Source organism: Sorex araneus, chromosome 8 (assembly GCF_027595985.1).
Source record: "Sorex araneus isolate mSorAra2 chromosome 8, mSorAra2.pri, whole genome shotgun sequence".
In the NCBI taxonomy this organism is placed as follows: domain Eukaryota; kingdom Metazoa; phylum Chordata; class Mammalia; order Eulipotyphla; family Soricidae; genus Sorex; species Sorex araneus.
Window position 1 is genome coordinate 18680784 of NC_073309.1, and position 27622 is coordinate 18708405.

The 27622-nt window shown below is 39.4% G+C and overlaps 1 protein-coding gene and 1 pseudogene across 6 annotated transcripts in view; both read left to right on the plus strand.

The window, feature by feature from the left end:
* LOC105942792 (SAP domain-containing ribonucleoprotein-like) overlaps positions 1-22294 on the plus strand; it is a 47209-nt pseudogene extending 24915 nt beyond the window's left edge.
* The window catches only part of CDH8 (cadherin 8), a 429237-nt gene that overhangs the window by 110563 nt on the left and 291052 nt on the right, over positions 1-27622 (plus strand). The gene's annotated exons all lie outside the window — the stretch shown is intronic.

Below are 27622 nucleotides of genomic sequence, written 5' to 3' on the forward strand. Positions count from 1 at the left end.
TTGCAATGGCAGAGTGTTGGCCAAGATATAGAGTCTCTCATTCATTCTGATAGAGGAGACCATAAAACAACAGGCACTCACTTGAGTCACAGATCAATAGGAGATGGGGTGTGGGTGGGGGTTTCCTCATTAATTTCTAACTGCAAGAAGTGAATACTTCCAATTTTATGGTATTCTTCCCTCTGAATAAACTCTTTCAGTTCTGGTAAGAACATTGAAATCATGTATATTGTAAAATATGTGTCATCTGTGTTTGCTGGGTGATTAATTCATTCCTCATCAACTCATATATAGTTGCTGATGTCTTACATAGATCTGTGCTTCATTAAGAATTGGGGAGCTATACTTTCAGTAAAATAATCTCATATATAATGTGGGAGTTCAAATCTGCATTCCTTTATCTCGATGATGCACCATGAGGTGTTGCCATTTTCTGAGGCATGAATGAAATACTGAATTGTACCATTTGTCTCTTTCAAACCAATTTAATTTCATTAACTTTAATAATATTTAGTACTTATAGCGTATCATCTCCTTTCAAATGGAAACATTAACTGCTGTAATTAATCCTCTCAGCACTTCTCCAGGCTAAAAATATAAATAGAAATAAAGAAAGCAATTAGAAACAGGTGTGCCCTTGATAAAAGAAGAACGCGCAATTAGATGCACCTCCTCTGACTCAGGACTCCAGGTTTCAGTTACTGCCCTGTAGAGGGGTGCCCTTTGTAAGAATCACCCCTTGGACCAAAGACTTGATTATTGGGGAAAGAGGATCCAGGTCTCTTTACAGGTATAATGAATAAACCCTGGCCAGTAATGGGTGGAAATAGTTTTTACTCTGGCCCTCTCTCCTTGGTGAAATGTTTTGATAGTTATTGTCCTGCGAAAAATTTGACTCAAGCAAAGTGTGGACTGCTCACTGTCTCCTTTGGCTTCTAAAATCTTTCAGAATCTGAGGAAATTGGTGGATGGGGGCTAGAATCTCAAAGAAGGAGACGGTGAACAGGATGACGGGTCCTTTGATTACCATGTCCCACTTGTAAGATCAACGTCCAGCATTCCAACTTTGTCTCAGATTGATGTGTGTGTGTGTGTGTGTGTGTGTGTGTGTGTGTGTTTAATTTGGGAATTCCACTCCTAGCTTGTCACTCAGAAGTTGCTTCTGGTGGTACTCGGGGGATCATATGAGTTTGGGGTGCCTACGTGAAGCAAAACGATTCCTCCTTCATTCAAAGCTTGAGCTCTAGCCCATTGAACTAACTCTCATATTGGCCAGCTTGCTTTTCGTCCCCCCTAAAATACAAGGAAGCTCAGCAAGCCCTGTTGTCCTTTATTGGTTGCCTCTATCTTCAGAAGCAAATCTCAGCTCTTTCCCTGACACCAAACATGGTCTAGCCAACATCCTTTCGCTTAGTGTCTCCAAGTCCATAAGAACTATAAATCCAGAACCATGTTTTAAAATTTTATGTGTGTCAAAAACATTTAGATTTCACAGAGACCACCCATAATTATACTTGCAAAAGCATTGCTCCCCGCTCCAAAGCTGTAGCTTTCAATCCACACAAACATTAAATCACCCAGGGGGCCTTAAAGATACTAATTTCCGGCTCTTGCCACAATCTACTAATTCAGGATCTAGGGAAATGGTGCCTAGGCATTGGTTTACAAAATCCTCCAAAGAGGTGATTTCAGTTTGCATCCAAATGTTAAAACCTCTTCCAAATAATGCATTAATATAATAAAAGGTAATATCACTTAGCAGTCGGGGGAAAAAAGGCCAGGGAATTGGACAACCCTAGGTTCTTAATGTGTTCCTAAATGAATTTTTAATTCAGTATTTATTTAGTGGCAGAGCAGGGCATTAAAAATGATGAGAAATTTAGGCCCCCTGGTGGAATTCGCTGGTTTTCTGTTTTGCCCTGAGCAATCAAGTCCTCTCTCAGCAAGACAAAGGGTCCTTTGATGAAGTGGACCTTATTCCTCAAATGCCAGCTGGGAGATACCTCATTATTACTTGAACTTGCCTCTTTGGGAGGGAGGTCAACTTTCCCAGCCCAACGGACTTTGACTTCTCACAGTATTCTTTCAGACATGTCCATCCTCTCCCTGATGGAATTGTGCAATGATCTCCATCCTGTAAGATTTTTGGTCAGTCCTTGTCTACTAGTCCTAGTTGTGTGTATTAAAACAAATGATGTGTAACAGTGATGAACAACGTTGACTGTTCGATGCATGTTTTTGTTATTATTTAAATGTTCAGCACTATATAACAGTTTTCTTGATTAAATGGTTCTCCTACTACTCAGTATTTCTGAAATCCCATCTTCTGCTTTTTCCATGGAAATATACAAAGACTAACACGTATCAATGTTTTCTGCATCTTTGTCTCCACCTCGTCCCACCTCGTAATTTAATATGATGCTCTCAGAGTAATACAAGGTAGACTAACTAGACTTGCCCACGACTCTCCAAATAGAGCTTTTCTTGATTTTCTTTTTATCATCTCCCTCTTATTTGCTAACATATACTATGGTATACTAAAAACCATACCCCTATGGCATTTCTATGCCACTTTATGTTCATGTGATGTTATATTAATTATGTGTTCCTCAGTTGTATATGCTCAGTTACTCCTCACGAATATATATCTACATATCTCTCTCTATCTATAAATACATATATATATGAGTTTATATATATACATATATATGAGTTCTTGTGCCACCCTCTAGCTGGGCTAAAACCAGACCCCCAGCTCCCTCCCTTTGAAGCTTTTCTCCAGCGCAGGCTGATGGCCACCTTTCCCAACTTGAGTCCTTTTCAAGCCAATAAAGCCTCTCTGTTCTATGCCGCTGCTCATTGCTCCTGTGCTTTTTCAGATGACACCGACTTTGAGTATGTACAAAGCAAAGAGCACTGTTTTCTGTTCCATGTATGTGTTTAGCTTTTTAAGTTATGATAACCCTGAGATAAGTTTTATTCCCATTTTAAACATAAAACACTGAATTGCTAAGAGGTTATGTTGCTTTCTGCAGGAAACAGCTTGCATATAGTGGGTTCTGAGCTTGGAAATTTGAAATTTTGATTCCAGAGCTTTTGCCCTGAATCTTCACTCAAAAGTTTTGGTTCTCAGGAATGTGACTGCACATTTCTCCTAGACACCCTCCCCTTTTTTACCCACCACCTTCTCTAATGAATGATGATCCATTTCCTCCATAGTCTCTCTCTCGTTATTATTATTATTATTATTATTATTATTATTATTATTATTATTATTATTATTTGCTTTGGGGCTATACTCAACAGTGCTCAGAGGGGTGGAGGTGGGTATTACTGGCTGTGAACACAGGAGTATCCCCTGATGGTGCTTAGAGTACCTGCATGGAACTCGGTTGGGGCTGCATGCAAGGCAATCACCTCACCTCCTGTACTACTAGCTCTCCAGCATTCTTCCATACTCTCTGGTCACTGTCACTGTCACTGTCATCCCGTTGCTCATCGATTTGTTCAAGTGGACACCAGTAACGTCTCTCACTGTGAGACTTATTGTTACTGGTTTTGGCATATTGAATACGCCACGGGTAGCATGCCAAGTTCTACTGTGCGGGCGCAATACTCTTGGTAGCTTGCCTGGCTCTCCGAGAGGGGCAGAGGAATCGAACTTGGGGCGGCCGCGTGAAAGGCAAACCCCCTACCGCTGTGCTATCGCTCCAGCCCATACTCTTTGGTACAAACAAAAAATGTATGTGTGGTGCCCTACTGAATACATCCTTTTCTCAAAGAACACATAAACCAATAGATCAGTTCACGTGCCTTAGTCATATGTCTTTAAAAACATTTTTTGTTTAAAATTTCAGGCATCATGATTTACAGTATTTTTTGTTATTAATCATGTATCTTTATTCACAGTAAAGATGCTGACATCTACCAGATGTTCAACCCATATTAATGATGGGACCAAAGAGGAAAATGCATAGCGAACTCACAGGAAATAGACATAGAATGAGAATACTATCAGTGATTAAGACATAAAGAGTTTCCTGCATGAGTTCCTGGTCAGAATGGGGATGGAAGTGATAAAGTTTAAATGTTTCCATTCCTGATGTCAACTTATGAATATTTAGGAATTGTTCCAGAAACACATTTTTAGTTATATGCCACTGCCATTTATCACTTCTAAATTCCTCTTCTGAGAAATCATGTATATAAAGCTTTTTTGGAACTAATAGAAAATGAAATCATATAGTTTAATTCACTTTTCATAATGTAACCATACACTCACCATATAGAAACATTTTGTTCTTTAAATTTTGTATTGTTTTATTAATTTTTAGTATGCAATCCTATGAAAAATGTTTCTAATGGACACAAGAAACTTTGGTCCAATGACCAGGGGGCTTAATACAAAAGATAACTGGATAGTTAATATTAATGTTAACATATTCAAAATACACCCAGCAGGCAAGCCTCTCAACACAATTTTCTATCTGGACTGCTTTACTTTAGAGTTGGCATGGGATCTAACTTTGGAATCATGTCCTGCCTGAAGTTGTAATTATTGGAGTAGAAGCTGACTCACTTTTTTTTTTTTTTATCTCTGAAAAGCTTTGGGTGATAATCAGATTACATTCTTGGTGATTCTAGTGCTTGTGATCATCTCACAATTCTGTAGTAAGTCTTGAATCCCAGCAACACATTCTGTCTTATGCATAGTGCCAGAGATCCAGAGATACAGAGATGAATTAATTGAATGAAGTTGAGTTCCGATGCATGCAGGGAGGGAAAGAGTCAGAGTACATGCACATAGATAGCTCAACTACTTCTCTCACTTTCTCAACTTTATATTTCCTAATTGAAAAATTGTGATAGAGAAAAGTAAATTACTTAAGGTTAAATAGATAGTAAATATGCTGAATAAAATAGTAGTAATATAGAACCTATATTGTGTACTATAGTCTGTTTAAAGTATAAGGGATAAGTCTGGAAAGATAGCACAGGGATTAAGGCATTTGCCTAGCAATGCTGTCATGACACTGGACACTGTATATACTTCCCCCAAGATGGTCAGGGGTCACTTCTGAACACCAGGCTTCTGTGTACCACAAGATGCGGCCCAACCCTCCACTGCACCTCCATGTGAAGGAGGTATAATACAATATCATACATATAATAGAAGGTAGTGGCCTTTTTCAGTTTAACACTAAGCTTTCTGTTTGGTTTCTAATTTTTTTGGAGGGCCACTTCTAGCCCCAGTGTGATCAGGGGACCATATGGTGCCAGGTACCCAGGCCACCTCTTGAACTATATCCTTGACCCCTCTTTTAAAATTTTTCTGTTCCTCCGTCTTGCACAAACAGTAAGGAGTCACCATCTACACAGGCATCACATATTTCCACTTAGCTTTCTGAAATAGGTTGCTTCCCCTGGGCAGGCTAGTGTGTCTGAAACAGGGTAGGGAATACCACCCACTGATCATGTAGGACCAAGTTGCCTTGGGTGTAAAAAACTAAAGCACACCGAGGGGCGCATGCACTCGCGGGCTCTTCGGATGGCTCTGTCTCACCACCTGCATTCGGTGCTCTGGAACCACTGTGTATGGGTTGGATCAGGACGGCCATTGGCCAAGGACCGGCAAGGGAAAAACGAGGACCAAGCTGGTTGCTGATTAGTTACCGTTGATTCAATCTTCCATCTTTCTCATCTCCTGCATTCCCAGCTCCGGCCTCTCTCTGCATCAACTCCAGCCTCCCAGACTTCTCTTCTCTCTCCTCCTACTTGTCTTTCCCACCTTGCCCTCTAGGCTACACCCAGCCAGGTAGCAAAATCAACATAAGAAAGCCCTTCCTGAGGGCAGGGCATTCCAAAGCCCATCCTGACTCTTAAGGTTTTTTTTTCCTTTCCTTAGTTCAAACACTTATTAACATCTTAATACTAGTTATTTTTGTATGTACATAGCAAGAGATACATTGAGGCTTGCAAGGCAGCTCTCCTGGCAACATCTTGCCACAGGCTCAGACTACAGCACTCAGGCCAGATTAATCACTCCTAACCCTAGCAGGGTCCAAATCTAGTTATCACTGTTTGGATCATGACAACATTTGTCCATGATCAAGTTCTTAACTTATAGTTAAGCATTAGGCACTTTGCCAGGCCCATATCGATGCCAGGGAAGCACACAACTCACCACTTGCCCTGGGTCCGCCTCGTCCCTCGTTGGGACCCTGGTTTTGGGGGTGCTAGGAAGTAGGAAGTAAGGGCAGCTGAGGCTTAGGTTGAGAGAACAGATGCCCAGGAGGAAAATATCATGTAGAGTCAAATGACATAAGGTTACAAAAGCATAGCATTTGCTAAGTCTTCCTGTATCCATACAAAAAGGACATTGCTCTGAATAAACTATGCAAAGGACTAAAAGAGAAGAGAAAAACAATGTTTACAAGTCAACAGAACACTAACAAAGAAGCTACAAATAAACACAGAGGAATGGGATCACTGTGATGGGAGTAACCCAATAAACCTAAACTACCTGAGGCTATGTTATCCTACACTTGGGTACTATTGATTGGAGGATTGAGGAAAGGGTGGGGTTTTCTGTGTGTTGGCTTTACAAGGTAGATTTCCAGTAGGTGGTGTGATTTTTTTTTTTTTTTTGTGAAAAGAGAACAGAAGGCCAAATAAGTTTGAATGCCTTTTTTTCTAGAATAGCCAATGATAGCATCTTCATTTTCTAGAGGTTGAGATCAGTTATTTGAATTCTCCTTAGTTTGTACTTCTGGAGGTGTGAGCTGAAGCAATTGTACTTATTGAGATGATGGTCTCTTAGGAGATGCCATGTCAATCTCTGAACATCCCTCTCTTCTTAACCAGGTTGTGTGTGAAAGAAAAGTTTAACCCCAACATAGACAATGTCTTTTTTTTTGGGGGGGGGAGGGTTCTGAGCTACAAGAGACAATATCTTAACGATAGCAGGTTTTGCTGTGTGCATTCTCCTCTCCACTTAGAGAAAAATGTATCCATTCATTTTTAAAATTGATTTTTCTATACTCCCTAAAATTATCTTTTTTCTTTTTTGGGAATAGAGAACTAATGTAAACTAGACTAGACCATATGAGATCTTAAAATAGGAGAAAATTTCCTGGAACTCTGTGCTTTTTTGCCACACATGAAAGTTGCAAGAAATGTGAAAAATAATTCATTTTACATGAAAAGAAAAGAAAATGTTCAAGTTTAAGCTTACAAAAATACCCCTAAACAGTAAAACAAATGAGTGAAGCTAGGATGTGCCTATAGTGGGAGAGCATTTGCCTTGCACGTCCAAGGCCCAGGGTTCGATCCCTGGTGGCACTGACCTGAGCACCATGAGTGGCCCCCTCACCCCGAAAACTCCAACTTCTAATACCCTAGGGATATAGAGCCAATATTTTACCCTATAAGTATATCTTAACTATTCCTGTTTTTTTCCCTCAATCCTATCCAGCCCAGACCTCCCACGACACATTGTTTTCTGGTGCTACCATCTAACACCAGAAAACATTTTTCCCCCAGCCATTTTAATTAAGATATTGGAATTTGGGGCTGGGGAGATAGCACAGCGGGTAGGGCGTTTGCCTTGCATGCGGCCAACCCGGGTTCAAATCCCAGCATCCCATATGGTCCCCTGAGCACGGCCAGGGGTAATTCCTGAGTGCAGAGCCAGGAGTAACCCCTGTGCATCGCCAGGTGTGACCCAAAAAGCAAAAAAAGAAAAAAAAAGATATTGGAATTTGCAATAGTATTAATTATACTTTTCACGGAGTCATCATTCCCACACCAGATACCCCATCAGAGTATCTGCTTCCTCCCACCAGTGGGAGGAAGGGGTCCTCCCAAGAGGTCCTCCCAAGGGTCCTTGGGAGGACCCCTCCATGCCCTCACCCCTGACCATCATGTAAGCTCAGTTCTGTAGATAAAATCTGCAGTTCAGATGACAACTCTTTGTTGTTCCTTTAGTATGTTTTATTTTTAAAAAATCCTTGCATTATCATGTTTTTTGGCTATAGTTTTCTATGTTTTTCCCCCCCGGGGGTGGGGGGCGAGTGGGGTTGAATAGCACAGTTTGGACCACACACGGCTGTGCAGAGGCAAGAATCCCTCCTGGCTTTTTGCTCATGTATCACTCCTGTTGGTGCTCAGGGGACTATATACAGTGATCAAAACAGAGCCAGACATATGCACGACAAGTACCTTATCTCTGGGACTATCTCTCTGGCTATTTTGTTTTCTTAAAATATTTTAATTACTTTCCCTTGAGTTGAAGATCACTTTCAGTTTTCCATTTTGCAGTGTAATTTATGAGAAGCGTATCTAGGCTTGTCTTTTTCCTATACTATATCCTTCATTGATTTCTGCAAATTTCTTTTGGACTTAAAGTGTCCTATAATGATTATTATCTATCAAGTGACCACAAGCTTACCACTACCTGCAAATTCAGCCTCTCTCCTTTTATCAGTCCCCTCATTGTCTTCTGTTCTCCAGCCTTATTCGAGTTATTTTGGTTTCTTCAAACCATCCAATACTGATTCCCTTAGTTTGGTATATAATGAGGGTTAATTGTAAGGAGAAAGAACTTTGATTTGGGAGTTCAGGGAACTGAAATCAAATATAACATTTCTTTTTCAGTTACTCTATATTTCAATTCAAAATAAGGAGGTCTCACTTTCTAAGTCTTTTGAGTATGACAGAAGACAACACCATCCTTAGGAAATGTCATTTCTTTCCTAGAAGGCCCACAGTCCCTCACTACACTGTTACATTCCAAGAATGGATTTCTGCCTTGCTTTTCAATGTATGTCCCTTGGGCACCCTTTGTCACATCAGTGTCACCTGTGAGCTCTCAGAAATGAAAACTCAAATGCTCCCACAGAAGACAGAAGACCTGCTGAGTGACAATCTGAATTTGAATAGATTTCCCATGTCAGCCGGGAACACCTTGGAATTTCATTTTCCTGAAGTTGAATATACATCTTTAGTACTGTGTTTGCTTTTGTAGATTTCAAATCTTGAAGTCCATTAGAATGCATGTCGAGGAGGGCAGGAGTCAACTTTGATCTATTTATGGTTACTTCCCCAGGGTTAAGAAAATGTATTCTGGTGAAAGGATGGGTTTTGGAACGTTATATAACTGAAACCTAATCATGTACAAACTTGTAACTGTGTATCTCACTGTGATGTCAATTAAAACTTTAAAAAACAAACAAACAAGAGAAGTGTATTCAAGTGACTTTTAAAATAAAGAGTTAGTGGAACCCTAAAAGAAAACAGGATAAAATTTTCACTCTCTAAAGCTACTCGGATAGCCTATGTGTGTAGGTCATTACCAAGAGTGGCATAATATTCCAGAATACTTCAAGACTCAAATAACTCCAGATTAATTTTTCCACAAAATGTAAATATGCTCCTGTGTGAAGATTATTTTGGAAACACACACAAACACACACACACTCAAATATATACATATATATAAACATATAGTCATGAAAAATATCAAAATCTAAAAACCTGGAACTGCGTTGTTTGTTTTAATAATTCTTTATTATTTGAATTTTATCATTATCTCCAATAGGTGATCTCTAAATTAATATGGCATGTCATGGAAATAGTTTGTGATTTTTATCATGTAACATCCCATTTTTGGTCCAGTATGGATTAGACATGTATTTGTGTGCATGCTTTCTGCATATATCCAAAGACCACACACAGTACCATTCATATTTTTTTAATGCATCTTATATTAAGATACCCAGGCCCAAGATCTCCAAGGCTGCTCGGATCTGGACTGGACCTTTTCCACCCAGATTCCCCAATTTCCAGTAGCTAGGCAGTCTCACCCAGAAACTGCCCTTGGTGCCCTGTAATCCCATCAACAGCCAACATCCAGAGACTATAAAACCAAGGTCCTGGAAGTGTGTGACTGCAATGCAGCCATGGGAAATCTGGTAGTCTAGTTCTCCCTCTTGGAGCACCTGGCAAGCTACTGAGAGTTTACTGCCCACACAGGAGAGCCTGGCAAGCTCCCCATGGCATAGTCATATGCCAAATATAGTAACAATGATGGGTCTCATTCCCCTGACCCTGAAGAGCCTCTAATGCAGCACTGTTGGGAAGGAGAGTAAAGAGAGACTGCTAAAATTTCAGGGCTAGGATGAATGGAGACCTTACTGGGCCCACTCAAGAAAATTGTTGATCAACAGGATGACAGTATATACATACCTCTTGGAGGGCCCGGTAAGCTACCAAGACTATTCCACATGCACAGGCGGAGACTGCCAAGCTACCCGTGGCGTATTCAATATGCCAAAAACAGTAATGATAGGTCTCATTCCCCTGACCCTGAAAGAGCCTCTAATTGTTGGGAAAGACTAGTAAGGAGAGGCTGCTAAAATCTCAGGGCTGAGAGGAATAATGATGCTATTGGTGCCTCTAAATCAACGAAAAACAGGATGACAGTGATATAGTGATCTTATAGTAACAAATTACATTTTTGTTCAGCTTTATTTATATGTCTAACACTACTTTTTAACTATTACAGTGAGCAAATTCCCTATGGAATTTTTGTTGTTGTTTGGGCAGACCCATATCACATTGTGGTTCACAGTTTATGCGACTGGAAAGTGGTTGTTTCTATCATCTAGAAAGAGGAAGCACAGGGCTGGAGTGATATAGCACAGTGGGTAGGGTGTATGCCTTGCATGCCATATGGTCCCCTGAGCACCACTGGGATAATTCCTAAGTGCAAAGCCAGGAGTAAGCTCTGTGCATCGCCGGGAATGACCCAAAATGCAAAAAAAAAAAAAAAAAGAAAAGAAAGCATGGAGTGTTTAGAAAATCCAGTTCACATATCACTTAAACTACAAATCCTGGAGCTAGCTGACGAATCCTAATGAATGCCAAATAAAAGATAAAAGTACCTATTGTTTCCATTTTTTTAAAACAAGTCTGATGGGAGGATCACCCAATGGTGCTCCAGGATCACTCCTTGTGGGACTTGGGATCATATTTGGTGCCAAGATTTACACCTGGATTGGCCATATGATAGCAAGAATCTTACCTGCTGAATTGTCTCTTTGGCCCTAAACTTTTAAAGATTTTAAGTGTGATCTTATTCATTTCTAGTTATATCTCACAATTTTCAATTACTATAATTAAGTGCATGAAATACTGTGTAGTAAAAAATGCCTTTGATGTGATGATCCCAGTAATTTTTTTCTTTTTGGGTAACACCCAGCAGTGCCCAGGGGTAACTCCTGGGTTTGCACTAAGAAATTACTCCTAGTGGTGCTCAGGGGACCATATGGGATGCTGGGGATTGAACCCCGGTCAGCTGCATGCAAGGCAAATGCCCTACCTACTGTACTATAGCTTCAGCTCCCATCCCAGTAACTTTGAATACAAGGGTATGATTACATGTCTATAGAGCTTTTCAGCTCGAGCAGGTAGCTAGTCAAGCTCTTTGGAATGATTATAATTTGTTATTTAGATCATCAAGCAATACAAAGTAGGAATAACACTGGAGATTTCATTGACATTTAGGACCTTTTGTTTTGTTTCATTTTAGCGAAATGCCTAGATTCCACTTAACTAGACACAATTGCAGCAAGAAAAAAATTAATGGTCCATGGAGAAAGGAATGATACAGTACAACTCTTAGTTGTTATTTTAAATCTAGATATTATTTTACAAGGATCAAAAAGAGCTTTCTAGTTTTTTTTTATTGCATGAGAGGATTAAACAGTTTTCAATACACATTTTCAGTTCAATCTCCTAAGGTTCGTGAGTGATAAATTCAGAACTTCAAAAGCCAATGAAGGGTTCTAAACTTACATGCCTTTGACTTAAAAGAAATAAGTTGGACGCAACCACTTTTTAAGGTATGTCGGTTCCCAACCTTAGGAGTTTCCGCTATGTAATTGAAAGTGGCCCTATTTACGGACACAGGAGAGACTGTAGAAAAAGGCAGGTGACTATATAGTGGTAGGTAGGAATTTTAATGAGCAGGGGTACTTATATACAAGACTTGTCTTGGATAGTTGTAAAATGAGTAGAATTTTCACATCCATCATCCAGAATCATTGTTTGCTTGTTTTTGGATCACACTGGCAGTAGATCAGGGAACTACATGGGGACCGAACCTGCTGCTTGCAATACAAGTATCTTGCCCATTGTATTACCTCTTCAGCCCTACCCTGTCTAGAACCTTGAACTTCTATGTAGGTCTTATTGGGGTTCTGTTACATATGCAGCTCAGATAGTTCCAAGAATATGTTACTTTCTGGGCTGTATCCTTGGAGTAGCTAACAGTATGGAAACAGTGGGTACAACCATAACAAGAACAGGAAAGGACAGAAGAAGTTCCTGATTGCCTGAGTCCAGCTCTCAGAGCAAACTGCACTCACAGGGCACACCACTGACAAACAGACACTCTAGCTGTAGTGTAAGCAAGGTCATTGACAATGTTATAATCGCAAATCATTTTGATCCTCTTCTCAAATTAGGGTGCATTTTAGCAACAGTTGATTAACTTGTATCAAAAAAGTGCATGCACTTGAATGCAATAAAATTGCAGTTCTCATTTGAAAATATATATGTACGCATGTTGCAAACTCTAATTTTAGCTCATTTAAACCATCTGGGTAACTACTCTACATTAATACAATTTTTACTTTTACCATTCACACTTTAAACATTTTAAACTTTCTCTTTGCTCTTGGTTCTGCAAATTACAACTTAAGTAGTTGTTTTTTAGCAGTCATTTGTAATCACCACTTGATTACAAAATGATTAATGATCACTCTTCAGTTTAAATACTGTCCCTGGCATATGCTGGTTATGAAATAGTGTCATCTAAGATAGAACTTTGCAGATACTTAAGTGACCCATGCTTAAACTTTATTGCAGTTTGGCTTGGAAGATCCGATATAGTTGATTTTGTGTCTATCAATCATGGGTTGGATAATTGATTTTGTTATTGCTGAAAGATAAGGCATGTTTTTATTTAGATTTTTTCAATTTGTGAAATTATTGGTAATCATTACTGAGGAGCTTAGTAGAATAAGTTTCTTCCCCAGAATCTTTGATCTATATAGATATAAATGAGTAACAAGCTCTTAGTAAGGGAGTTGAGAATGAAAATTCATTTATTGTAATTCAATGGTGAATAGCAGCGTTCTGATCTAAGGGTAATTAGGTTGATATGAAGGCAATAAAATATGTCACCACAGCCACTATATATGTACATATATACATATATATGTATATATAAATCAGAGCCTGGCAAGCTACCCATGGTGTGTTCGATATGCCAAAAACAATAACAACAAGTCCCACAACACTCACAATGGAGACGTTATTGGTGGCGCTAGAGCAAATTGGCAAATTGATGAACAACAGGACAACAGTGCTACAGTGCTGTGACATATATGTATATATATATGTAATATATATTAGGTATACATATATACCTAATATATATGTATATACACATATACATATATATACCTAATATATACACATATATATATGTATATATACATATATATTAAGAAACCAAGGATGAGGCTGTATATGCTCTTAAATAGAAAGTATATTTTTATATTACTTGATAGTAGGAAGAAATATTTAAAACATAAAGCAACCCCAAACCCATAAGGTCTGTTATAAAACTAATGTAATTCTTCTGCCTTCTAATAGATACCTCTGTTCTAAATATAGTAGGTATATTATTTTAGCCCCAAATATATTGGTCTTTTGAAAAGTATATAAGGGACATTTTGACAGAAGTGGATTATACAATAGTATGTAAACCTTGGAGACCTTCCAAAAAAAAAAAGTCATCCTATCACTCACCTTCACAGAGTGTCTAAAATTCAGCAGTCTTTCTATTTCTGCCTTAAAAGGATGCTAAGTTTCTCCTACTGAAAGTTGGTTCATTAGAAAAGGCATACTTTGGGACTTAGAGAGGTAGACCACTCATTGCCTGGGTGTACATTGGTTGAGCATTTGTCTCCATTAGAGCTGGATAAGAGATTGAAGGAAGTTATACAGAATTGGAGTACAGACACACAATGCATGACATTAGCCAGAATAGACAAAAGTAGGCAAAAGCTTTCAGACTGTCTCTGAGCTGAATTCCTTGAAGTAAGAGAATTATAAGCAAAACATGTCTAATTACCACAATCATATAATGGACTTGCTTTGAATATCTCAACTGCAAGTTTCTTTTATTTACGTTAGTATGTTAGTAGTGCTTACTGCATTTTTAAAAAAAACAAAGTTCAAAGCATAAATACAAGAGGATTATACAACCTTGTTATAGTTGAGAACAATTCAGAAAATGGATGAGGCAGAACATAATGACATAATTTATTAAAAACAAGATAACCTATAGTATCCTGAAATATTTATTATTGCTGGGGTCTGTGATTTGGTTTTTAGCTGACTAATATTTATTATGAAATATAGGAGTTGATTAGTAAGAATCAGTGTGTCTATTAAATAAATATGTATCCTTATTTTTGTCATAATTGACAGTATTTAAGACTTATTCCTGACTCTGTGCTCAGGGATTATCCCAGACACTTCTTGGGGGACTGTATTTTTTAAAATTTTTTAAATTCATTGAATCACTGTGAGATAGTTACAAGCTTTCATGTTTGGATTACAATCTCACAATGATCAAACACTCATCCCTTCATCAGTGCACATTCCCCACCACCAGTATCCCGGGTATACCCCCCCCCTTTCCCACCCTCCCCCTCCCTCTAAGGCAGACTATATTCCCAATACTCTCTCTCTACTTTTGAGCATTATAGCTTGCAACACAGACACTGAGAGGTCATCATGTTTGGTCCATTATCTACTTTTGGCATGCATCTCCCATCCCAACTGGTTCCTCCAGCCATCGTTTTCTTAGTGATCCCTTCTCTATTCCATCTGCCTTCTCCCTTCTGCTCATGAAGCAGTCTTCCAGCTATGGGGCAATCCCCCGACCCTTGTATCTATGGTCCTTGGGTGACAGCCTCATGTGATGCTACCCTACATTCCACAAATGAGTGCAGTCCCTCTATGTATGGGGAGACTGTATTTAATGTTATGGATTGAACCTAAGTAGGCAGTGTGCAAGACAGTACTATCTCTCTGGTCCTTAACATTTTGCTTCAACTCAAGAATCATGGGGGCCTTTCCACTGCTGCACAAACAGTTGGCCCAGAGGCCAACTAAACTTCTTTGAGCACCAGCAGCTCGAAGAAATGTCTCTAGACTGTAAACTAAGCTACTGCCCCATGTTGCGCCAGGAGGGAAGGGTTTTTCTCTCTCGGATTTTTCCATTTTATGAGCACCACAAAAGGGAAGTAAAAGCTTGCAGTGATACAATTTCTGGCAGAAATTTCCCTGGACTTTGTTATTAAAATACAGAAACCCAAAACCGCGCGTCCTCATATCTCTTAATTGCCAGCAATGTAAAGCATTATCAAATCGTTCCTTTTCAACAGGTCTGACTTGGGGGAAACTCCCAGCAATAATAGTGAGTTTTTTTTTTAAATATTGAAGGTAATCAAAGTAAAGTGAAATCTATCAGCTATACGGGCAGGGGGTGGGGTGGGCTGCAGGGGAGGTATATTGGGGCTCCTGGTGGTGGAAAATGTGCACTGGTGATGGGATAGTTGTTGAGCATTGTATAACTAATGGAGAATTAAGGCTGAAAGCTCTGTAACTTTCCATATGGTGATTCAATAAAAATACTAAAAAATAAAAATAAAAATAAATAAAAAGAATCATAGGTTCTGAATCTTAGGAATAAATTTTTGTTTGTTTGGGGGGCTATAACTGGTGGTGGTGCTTAGGGGTTACTCTTTCACTCAGGGATCACTCCTAGCAGTTCTTGGGAAACCATTTGGGATGCTGGGCATCAAACATGGGTCATCTGCATGCAAGACAAGCATGTTACCTGATATAATATCTTTCCAGTCTCATGGGAAGAGTTATTTACCCTCAGCATTTCCTCCCTGCAGTGCACTGGGAAGCAATATCTGCTTTAGCCCTATAACATTACTGCAAGGGGTTTTTAGAGCTTTAAATTTCTAATATTTTTCAGTGTAGATCATAAAAGTACAAGTGTTGAGTACCTCAGTAGGACTTACTCAGCTAATCCTACTGAAGGGAAAGGCTGGTGATATAAATGAGATTGTGGTTTGAGCTCCTAGATATTTCTATGTAGTTTAGCTAGAGGAAATTCAGGAAAACATAATTTTTCCTCATTTTTATAAATAGTCCAACACTCTTAGCAAGGAATAGCTTACATGAACTTTTAAAAGTTGATAAATGTGTACCTTTAGCATTATGATGGGGGCTGTGTATGTTTGCACAATCCTTAGGGCTGGACTAGACCCTGTTCAGGACAGACTGGTGATACACACACAAACACACACACGCATAGATATATAATACTATAATTACTATTTTAAATTTGATATTTCAATAAAATATTTGTATATATAACATTGAGTGCCATGTGTTGAATCATGACTAGCACTTCTTAGCCCTAATCCTAACCTTAACAACTCTAGTATTATCATTTAACACCCATACTTCTCCTTAGTGTAAATTTCAGACACATTGTGAGAGGACAGTCCTATGATGTGAGGGAACTGGAACTGAAAGAAGTAAAATCATTTGTCTAAAAGCCCATGATACTTGAGTCACAGAGCTGAGGTTGAAGACCAGCACTAAATGATGGCAAATCTCTACATTCTTTCTCCTATACAGTGTTGAATACCACATACTAGTCTCTACATGGAGCCTTTAGACCTCAGGCAAAAGCTCATGAAAAGCCTTCTAATGCATCTGTTGTTTTTCAGTCTTTATTCTCAAAATTGTCATGAAAAGTATGCGTGTCAGAGTTCAATGGCAGTAATTAGCCATTTGAAATAAAAAGCACATCACATCCTTAAATGAGACCTTTTGTAGCTATTTTTTTTTGCTCCCAAACCTCACCATGAACTCAACACACTCTAGATTCCAGTCTCTAATGTACAGCTACATATAATTGTTGTATTTATTAATGAGATTTATGCAGATTCACAGAAGAAATAATAGAGCCTATTGAATTAAAATTATGAATCCTTCAGTAGTTCTTCCTTGTGAATGAGCCCGTGGCATCCTGGTGGTTCCTGTTGCATAGCCAACAATTGTTTAAATGCGGGGTTACTGTGGGCATATGCTCCATCTGTCAGGTGTCATAGAAACCTAAGGGCATAAAAAAAAGTCCTTCTACCACCTAACGGTTTTTCATCTGTTTGGTGAATTCAAGAATTGACCCTTTAGAAGAAAATACCTAACAAGGACACAGACCAGTTAATTTGGAAGGTTTACAAAGACAGGAAGCAAAACTCTATAAACAAATCAGAAGACTTTGGAAAGCAAGGGAGGTGCGAGAAATCAAAGGGCTTGCTGTCAGGCAGACTCGGGTTTAAGTAGCTGTTTGTCTCTTTGTTGTCTTGAGAATTAAATAATCTGCCAACAGATCAGACCTCGACAAATGTTAGTATATTTCTATCTTGCCCTATTTGTAGAATAGATGCCCCGCTTTCCCCTCAGGATAATTCCAAGTCCTGGAAACCAAGCCTGTGATTATTAGCATGTGTAATATAGGCTAGGTTAGCTAACCACACTGTTTCAGTTATCCCACATATATTACTGAGCATAATGATAGTTAAATTGGGAAACCAGTTAACCCATACAATTTCCACAGAATTCCTGAGAGCTTGCTGTGCATACATGGGCCCTAAGTTTCATCCCTAGCCTCATATGGAACCCCAGGCACAACTGGTGGTGACCATGCTTGTCCCTGGCTCTGCAGGGCCCACGCAGCCTCTGTGTCCTCAAGCACCACTTGATCAGATTGGCCAGTTACCACCATGAGCATTCCCTTGGTCTCCTGAACACTGCTTGGGAGGCCCCAATACTGCCACCCCAAAATGGCTTGGACTGTGAGATGAAGTAATAGAAGTTAATCAATTAGAACAGTGGTTGGCTCATGTAGGTTCTAGAAGCCGGTGTTCTGCTGTGTTCATTGTGTTACCACATTCAACTTAATCTGCTCTGTCCGTTCCTGATTTTGGCCAGAGTTGACATTAAAATCTTATGTTATACATTTTGTTGCTTTGTGTATTCCTCCTTACATAAAAGAAATCTCAGGGAATCAAGTCCCTCATTTACTATGAATTTTTTGTACATTTCTAGACACCCATTCCTCTGAAAGAGCAGCATACTGTGCTTTTAGAGAATGCTTCGTTTAAACTCCTCTTGAAATTCATGTTGCAGGATGTTTTGAAATAAGTGCAGGGTAATTCCTCTCTAATTGCACATGATGCATTAATTTATTTCATAATGAGTTCAAACGGAAAAAAATAGTACAGCATATTGTCATGACACATTATTTTCCTTTTCCAGCTTAGACCATCAAAAACACATCTCGGACAAGTAGAACCAATGATTCTACTACCATCATGGCTTAGTTTTGGTGAAAAGCCTTTGGACGGTTCAATATTGTCCATAACAATATACATCATTCCTTTGAACTAGACTTTTGACCAGAATAAAGGAAACAGTATCACTCTTTCCTTTAGCTTCTTGAGGTGCCATTCAAACAACAAGCATAGTTTTGCACTGCTGGTTGCATTGTGTCTTGTTTGTTAGTTCATCAGCTGGGCCATGTCTGATAGGCTTTTGACAGTGTTGCTATCCTGGTCTCACCTACTTTAATTGGGCAGTGGCAGTTTTCAATTAGTGTGACTATGGCCTCTTGGACTGCCTCTGCAATTTCTCTCACACATATATTGTAATTATGTGTGCACCTCAATGTGTGAGACTATAAACATATGCTATATATTTGAATAAGAGTGCTGTCAACACTTTATTTTAGAAGTGTATTAATTATGACTGAATAATAATGTGAATGCTAATGCGGAGCAATACCGTGGGCTTGGTTGATATTTACATTACCAAATGCATCTCATTGTCAAGAGAATGAATTTTAAAGTAAGGAACAATTAGCAACTCTGTGGAAATTGTATATTAAAGATGTCTTACAAGTAATTCTCCTCCAGACAACTAACAGCTCTTTATTTTCAATTGTTTCTTTGCCAAACAGGCAGAGATGTTAAAAATAGAAAGTTACATTTTAGAGATGCCACAATGAAGGAACTATGTGCTGGCATATAAAATTTATTTTAAAGTTGCATTGATTTCCTTGGTTTTGTTAATTTGTATTTGTTTGGGGGCCCTACCCAGAGATAATAAGGGGTTACTTCTGGCTCTGCATTCAGGAATCACTCCTAGCAGTGGAAATGGGACCATATGGGATGCTAGAGATTGAACCTGGGTCTGCTGCATGCAAAGCACATGCCCTACGCCCTATATTATCACTCCAGCCCCTCTTTTTAAGTATTGTAGCTTTTTTCTCAGGGGGAGGGTAGGAAAAAGGGGGTATACCCGGGATACTGGTGGTGAGGAATAAGTGCTGGTGGAGGGCTGGGTGTTTGATCATTGTGAGATTGTAACCCAAACATGAAAGCTTGGAACTATCTCACAGTGATTCAATAAAATTTATTTTTTTTTAAAAAAAAGCCAAAAAATTATCTGATGTTCATTTCATCTTATCTCCTTACTCCACCCATCACTCTCATCCTTTTATGGGTTTGCGCAGTTTTGGAGTCTGATGCTTTTACTCTTCAGATGAGCCACACTGATGAGGGCTGGGGGTGTCTTCTGTAATTTTCAGCAATGAGAGTAGATGCCAGGGGTGAGAGAGAAACTTTGTTCTTCTATATTTCAGCTATATTTCAGATATCTGGGAGAACAAGAAACATTCTCTGGAATTTAAAAAAAAAAGTACATGTATTTATTGAGTTACTGTGAGAACAGTTTCATCTCTGGTATATTTTTAGTCAGCATGATAAGCAACGCCATTAGTAGAGTTTCAGATATTCCTCTTCCAACTCCAAACCAACCACCTCTGTCAGGGTCTCACCACCACTTTCCTCTCCCCACCCCTCTCCCTTAGGATAGGCCTTTAAAAAAATGCATTTATTTTAGTTTGGGTAACATGCTTATTTATTATTATTTACTGTTATGATTTTGGTATGTATCATTATATCACCTCTCCCTTGGTGAAATGTTCTAAACCTTTGACCTATTTTATTACCAGAGTAGAAAACATTGTCCAGTGTTCATTCATCTAAGAGTGAATCGCCATGTTCCAAAATATGAGGGTGGGAGGGGAAGCTGTATATTTGGAGCATCCCATTCTAGTCACTTGTCATCCCGTGGCTCATCAATTTGCTCGATCGGGCACCAGTAATGTCTCCATTGTAAGACTCTTTACTGTTTTTGGCATATCGAATACTCCACGGGTAGCTTGTCAGACTCTGCCGTGTGGGTGAGATACTCTCAGTAGCTTGCCAGGCTCTCCAAGAAGGGGAGGAGGAATCAAACCCGGGTCAACTTCTTGCAAGGTAAAAGCCCTACCCACTGTGCTATCGCTCCAGCCATATCATATAAATACAAATGACTCTTATTTCTATATAAATGAAGTGTTCTTGTATTCAGAAGATGAATCTTTAGATGACCCAATCAAATGTTTAGAACGTAAAATTAATCATTCCTTCTCAGAAACAAATCAAACCATTTTTTAAATTAAATCACCATGAGATGCAGTTACAAAGCTTTCATGCTTGAGTTTCTGTCATACAGTGATCGAATACCCACCCCTCCACCAGTACATATTTTCCACCACCAATGTCACCAGTATCCCCCCCATTCCCAACACTCCCCTGCCTCTCTGGCAGATTATTTCCCCCATACTCTCGCTCTACTTTGGGGCATTATGTTAAACCATATTTGCTGCTACTGAATAAAATAATTCAATTTGAAATATCTCTGGATTTTTTAAAAATCACACAAAGAAATCATTTTTTGATCACAAAAGTCGCTGATTCTCAAGGTACGGAGCGTGGACTGAAACATTCACCCCATCGAAGAGCTTTTAGGAGATGCGATTGCTTGGATGCCATTCCAAATTGCTAGGCCAGAAATGTGTGTTTTTACTCATGATTCAGATACTTACTAAAATTTATGCTGCTCTAGGCATACATATGAAAATGTGCTCAAGCCTATTTCTTCTAGCCATCTAGATAGATTGCCAGGTCTCCAAATAACCTGCAATAGTATTCACCTATGATTTGAGACTAGAGCCCAGCGTCTCAGTAGAATTGCTGTAATGTGCAAATTATTGTTAAGTTAGCTTCAGAAAAGGATGTTTGGAGCAGGAAGTTGAATATGCTAGCTCTGTGTTATGTAGTTGACACAGAGTATTTGTAAAACTTGTGTCAAATTGAAACAAGGTGTTTGCTTTTTCTGTGGTCTTATATTGAAACTTCCAAATCTATCTTTTCTGGTGCTAATCCTATTCCTTTAAATTCCAGACCAACTGTTTATGTGTAAATATTAAATTGTATGAGCACTGCACTGTAGCACTGTCATCCCATTGTTCATCGATTTGCTTGAGCGGGCACCAGTAACATCTCCATTGTGAGACTTGTCTCTGTTTTTCGCCTATAAACATCATAAAGATATAACTATATTACATTTAGATAAGATTTGGGTTTGGGGGAGTAACAAGATAGCAACAGAGATGATAGAGCTCCATAAACTGAAGTTTCCTGAGCTGAAGCAGGATTACCTTGCTCGAGGATTGGAGACCCAGGAAATCAAACAAGATCTCATCAACAGACTCCAGCATATCTCTGAAGAGCTCGCTAAAGAGGAGGCAAATGGAAATGTACTGGGAGATAAAATAGAGAAGGCCCTTAAAACTGCCCATTAAAAGTTATGAACCCTCTGGAAAAAAACAGTTGATGTGGCAGCAAAGAAGAAAGTGGTAAAAATTACATCTGAAATACCACAGACTGAGAGGATGCAGAGGAGAGCTGAACGATTCATTGTAGCTGTGAGCTTGGTGAGTAAGAAAGATACACAAGGAGCTAGATTTGGGATTTCTTCAGTTTCATCAAAAGGACTGTCAACGGCTCCAAACCTATGGTTAACCTGGGCACAAAGATTTGGTTGGAATGTCTCTAACATCTCCAGAAAGTCTGAAGATGATGAGAAGCTGAAAAAGAGGAAGGAACAATTTGGGATTGTCACAAGTTCTGTTGGAACTGGAACCACAGAGGGTAGAGAGACAAAGAAGAGGGAAAGAGCAGAGAGAGAGAGTCTTGTAATTCCCCAGTGCAGAGCTTTTGTTTTCTGGTCTCCAATGGGTTCTGGCTCTCTGATTCTTTGTGATCACATATGTACCTAAATGCACGGTCACATGCCATCTTGTTTTGCAATGATGGAGCATGTACCCCAGGTGCATGTGTGAGCTTAGGCAGCCATTTGACTTACCTTAGTTTCGACTTTCAGTTTGTAGTGTGGTTTGTTGCTTTTTAAAAATTTTTTACTATTATTTTGCTGGTCTATAAAACATTAAGAAAGAAAAAAAGTAGATAAGATTTTTCTTTTTTGAGGGGGGGTTCAGAACACTCAAATCATTGCTTTATGTAAAATATCACTGTCACTGTATCACTGTCATCCCGTTGCTCATTGATTCACTTGAGCAGGCACCAGTAACGTCTCCATTGTGGGACTTGTTACTGTTTTTGGCATAGCAAATATGCCATTTGTAGTTTGCCAGGCTCTGCCGTACGGGCTAGATACTCTCAGTAGATTGCCGGGCTCTCTGAGAGGGGTGGAGGAATCGAATCTGGGTTGGCCACATGCAAGGCAAACACCCTACCTGCTGTGCTATTGCTCCAGCCCCTTATATTTATGACTTTTGCCACATCATAAATTCAAATGAAAAAAATGTAAAGGTTTATTCAAGTCACTTAAAAATGAAGCATAGTTATTTTTGCTTCAAGTGGCAGAGCACAGGCCTTGCATATATGAGACTCTTGGTTGACTCCCAGGTATCACATGATCCAGAGCACCACTTGGTGACCAAGAGCATTGCTGGGAGTGACCTGGGGCCCCTGAGCACTGTTACTATGATGTTCCCAAATTTATATATATTGTATTATATCACAACATAAAGGACCTGAGAAATACATGGAAACATCTATGTTATATATGCATATAGAAATGTCATAGTACACTGTATATAGATATGATGTGTATTGTTATATAAAGGACCTGGAAAATAACTCAGTCATAGAGTGCATGCCTGGATGTACAATGCCCTGAATTTTCTACCTGGGGCAGCATTTCCACAACCTCCTCCTCAGCACCACTGGTTGTGTGCCTTGATGTCCCTTGAGCGCTATTAGATGAGAGAATCCAAACATCAGACCTATAGAACTGGATCCAGCATTGCAGGCATGGTTTGTACCTGTAACCCTCCGCCCTCGTCCCAGAACCACTGAGTTTGACTTTATAGAAAATTTAAAGAAATAATCATAAGATTAAAAAATATTAAGTCATCTAAATAAGAAATGACTAGATATACTTTACAAAGCGAATAATAGTGAGAGGAGTGTTTATGGCTTAAAGAACTGGATTTTTTTACTTTCTATCTTGTCCTAACTATGCTAATGTGCTGTTTTCATCATAGCATGTGAAGAAAATCCAGCCTAACAGAAGTAAATAGTTGGAAAAGGCTTTGGTGGTTTAATAAACTTCACAGATTATTGTGAATACTTTTTCCCTAATACCACATCAAAATCTCTGCAAATGGCAGTTGGCAGTCTCTCTGTCTCTGTCTCTCTCTCTCCTCTTTACACACACACAAACACACATACATATACACACACTCCCACACACAAATAGCCTTGGTGCGAAGGGCTTTCATTTGGCACTGCTTAGGGGAACTGTGGCGTGCCTGAACTGAATTGGGGGCTCTCTTATACAAAACATGCACTCTAGTTCCTTGAGCTATTTCCCCCATCCCACAAGTGGTAGTTTCTTAAGGGGTAGTTTTATGTGGAATTTGAAACCATAGTAATGCATTTTTGTACTCTGCTACATTAAATCCATTGGCATTCTGGCATTTTCAAAAGGTCTTTTGCCAGCTCATAATTTTCTGGCAACATGCAATTGGAAAGTATTGTTTGACTGAGCTGTATAGATATTTCCTATTTTATTATGAAATAAAAAAATTCATAGCAAATAATATCAAATCATTATTTTCACAGAGTTCTTCACATATCTTGGAACTTTAGTGTCCAAAGTGCAGATATTTTGTTCAATTCCAACAAGACAGAAGGCTCACATGTTTTTAGGAACCATAAATACTCTCGGTTATCTTGAAAATGATAAGCTCATTTTTAGATTTGTTTAGAATATAATTGCTTGAATTGTAATTCTAGTTTATAAATGACATGTTTTGGATAAAATCTGTTCAATATAGTCAGAACATTTAAGCAAGAAAAGTCATAGTTTCTTTCTTTACGTTTTGTGACATTTCCCTAAATATAAGGATTATGGTTGTGGAAGCCACAGTGAGAACAGCCAATTGTGGAGTATCACCAACAAAAGTTTGTATTGCCCATTCCACAGTTCAGAGCTGAGATTTAGTAAAACTAAGTCTTTATGCCTCATATAAGACATTGTGGAAGTCGATGTGGAGGTCTCGTTCTGTTCAGCAGGGAGAACCCTTCGTGGGGCTGAGAAGGGGACGCAGCTGAATGAACAGACGCAGAGCCCGGAGGAGGGAGAAAAGGCATTTATTCTATGGCAGTTACAGTATTTTATACCTCCCTGCTGGGAGGAGGTGGTATAGCATGCACGCCGGGACCCCCAATAGAAATGCAGGGTGTGGCATGGGCTTTAGCTAGTAAGAAACAAATGCTGATAGGATAAGATCAGTAAGATTAGGAGTGGCAATCTTTGCTAGGTGTGGCATGGGGTTAGCTAGTGATAAACAAATAGTGACAGGATAAGATCAGTAAGGTAAAATGGCTTCCTACAAGACATTAATTATTGTGTTGGTGAGGGGAGGCTGGTGTTTCTGGGACCCATTCCCAGTGGTGCTCAGGATAACCTTGGGCTCTGTGCTAGGGGGTGTCACTCCTGGGGACTGGGGACTGCCATTTGCAAGATACGCATCTGAACCTCCTACCTCATAGTACCTCTCTGGCTTCATCATTAAAGACATGCTTTAATGAAAAGGTTTTGTTTTGTTTTAAGTCCTGATGGGCTGGAGAGGTAACTTAGTGATAAACCACTTGGGGAGGGAAGTAAGTTAAGATGGGGGGGTTGGAGAGAGAGAGAGAGAGAGAAGAGAAGAGAGCAGGGCTAGGTCTAGTTGAATACATTGATTGGTATTCAGAAGCACAGTTTCATCCACCGTTATTTCTGTGCTCTCCATGCAAATGTCAACAAGGTGACAAACAGTCAAATAACTTTGATCTTCTGCATGCCCTGAAAGGTGCTTCCTATTTCTTCCAGTGCTCAGGCCTGAAGTTCTGGCAAAGATTAATTTCCCAGAAAGGCAGAACAGAATTCAACAATTTTGCAGCTTATTTTTTGTCAGAATTTTTCTTAAACCTGACAATGGAATCTACACCCCTGATTCCCCTTTATTTAAACTTACTTTACGTGATTAAATTTAAAAGCAAAGCTACAGCAGTATCCTTTCTAATTTCCCTACTCACCCACATTCCATGTTCCAAATTTCTAGCTCGCACTCTCTCTTGAGACACACACACACAAACACACACACACACACATACACACGTACATGCACATACATGCATGCACACACCCACATTCATAAATACACATACACTCTGCACATATACACAAATAGGCAAATAATTTGTGTAATGCTGAGCTGTTTCAAGCCTTTATCTCAGTATCTCATCACCTTCAAAGACCTCTTACTCTTATATTCAAAGTAATCTCAGGGGCCGGACAGATAGTGCAGTAGGGAGGGTGTTTGCCTTGCATGCTGCTGTCTCAGGATTTATCCTGGCACCCTCTCTGTCCCCCTAAGGATCACTAGGAGTGGTCCCTGAGTTAAGACCCAGAAGTTCTGAGCACTATGTCCCCAAACAAAACACAAAATAAAAGTAATCATAATGCAAATCACTCATTTTAATTTAATCAGTCCATAATGTGCCAAGATAGAGTCTACGTTTTATTGTTCAGTGAGTCCTCATAGAAGTATGATTCTTGCCTGTTATGAATACTAAACATGTATATTATTTATTTATTCATTTATTGCTTTTTGGATCATACTCGGTGGTGTTCAGTAATTACTCTTAGCTCTGCACTCAGAAATCACTCATGATGGTGCTCAGGTGACCATGTAAGATGTCAGAGATTGAACCCTGTTGGTCATGTCAAATCAAATGCTCTACCTGCTGTACTATTGTTTTGGTCCACCTAAACATCTCTTACGTTAACAAGCAATACCTGCTCATTTCTTTTCCTCAAGTATTAATATTGAAAGTAAACAGCTACTATCACGAAATCACGAAATCCTGTTAATCACCGATTTCTCGGACGTGCTCAGTAACCTCTCATTTCGTCCTTTCCCTGAGATCTTAGAAGTCTATCTCGACTCGGCCCTCCCAAGGATGTCGCACTGGGTGCTCTTTCAGGGTCAGGGGAATGAGATCCAGCTTGTTACTGAATTTAGCATATGAATACACCATGGGAAGCTTGCAAGGTTGTCCCATGTGGGCAGGAAACTCTCAGAAGCCTGCCAGCTTCTCCCAGAGGGAGAAACAGGCTACAAGATATCTGAGAGCTTGCTTTTAAGTCTCTCTCTGGATGTTGGCCGTTGATGGGATTACACACACCTGGGTTCCTCTGCTGGTACCTTCATCCATGAGGCCTGTCGAACATGTGGAGAGAGGCCTAAAGCATGGCTGTAGCTAGGTTCCGGTGGTCTTCGGCCGCTGGGAGTTCTGCTCGGGGTGGGGAGGAAAGCTGGAGTCCATCCCCTCTGAGGGGTCCCAGGGAAGACAGCCAGGAGTGCGGGCAAGAGACTCTCTTGCTACTATACAAAAAAAAAAAAATATTTTCTAACCCCTGTCATGTAAACTCATTGCTTTTTTTTTTTTTTTTTTGGCTTGTGGGCCACACCCAGTGATGCTCAGGGTTTATTCCTGGCTTTTCACTCAGGAATTTCTCCTGGCTGTTCTTGGGGGATCATATGGATGTTGGGGGATTGAACCAGGTTGGCCGCATGTACCATTGTACTATTGCTCCAGCCCAAATAATTACTTATTATCCCTGTCCTTTTCTATGTTGATTATTTTATAAATACCTTTTTAACTTATCATAAAAACTAAAATTAGCATCTCTGATTAACTGAAGAGAATTAAAAAGATTGTTTAGTGTGTATTTCATGGCCTCAGGGGGTCACCAAATTAGACAGAACTTTTCCTTATGATCAGATTAAGTGAAGAAATTGAGGTTCCTAGGTTTCCTGATTCATAGGTTTCTTACCACAAATAAAAAGAAATGAGGTCCAGAAGAGTCCTCTAATATATGTATAGGTAATTTTTAATATATAGGCAATTTTTGATATGGCCAGAGGACT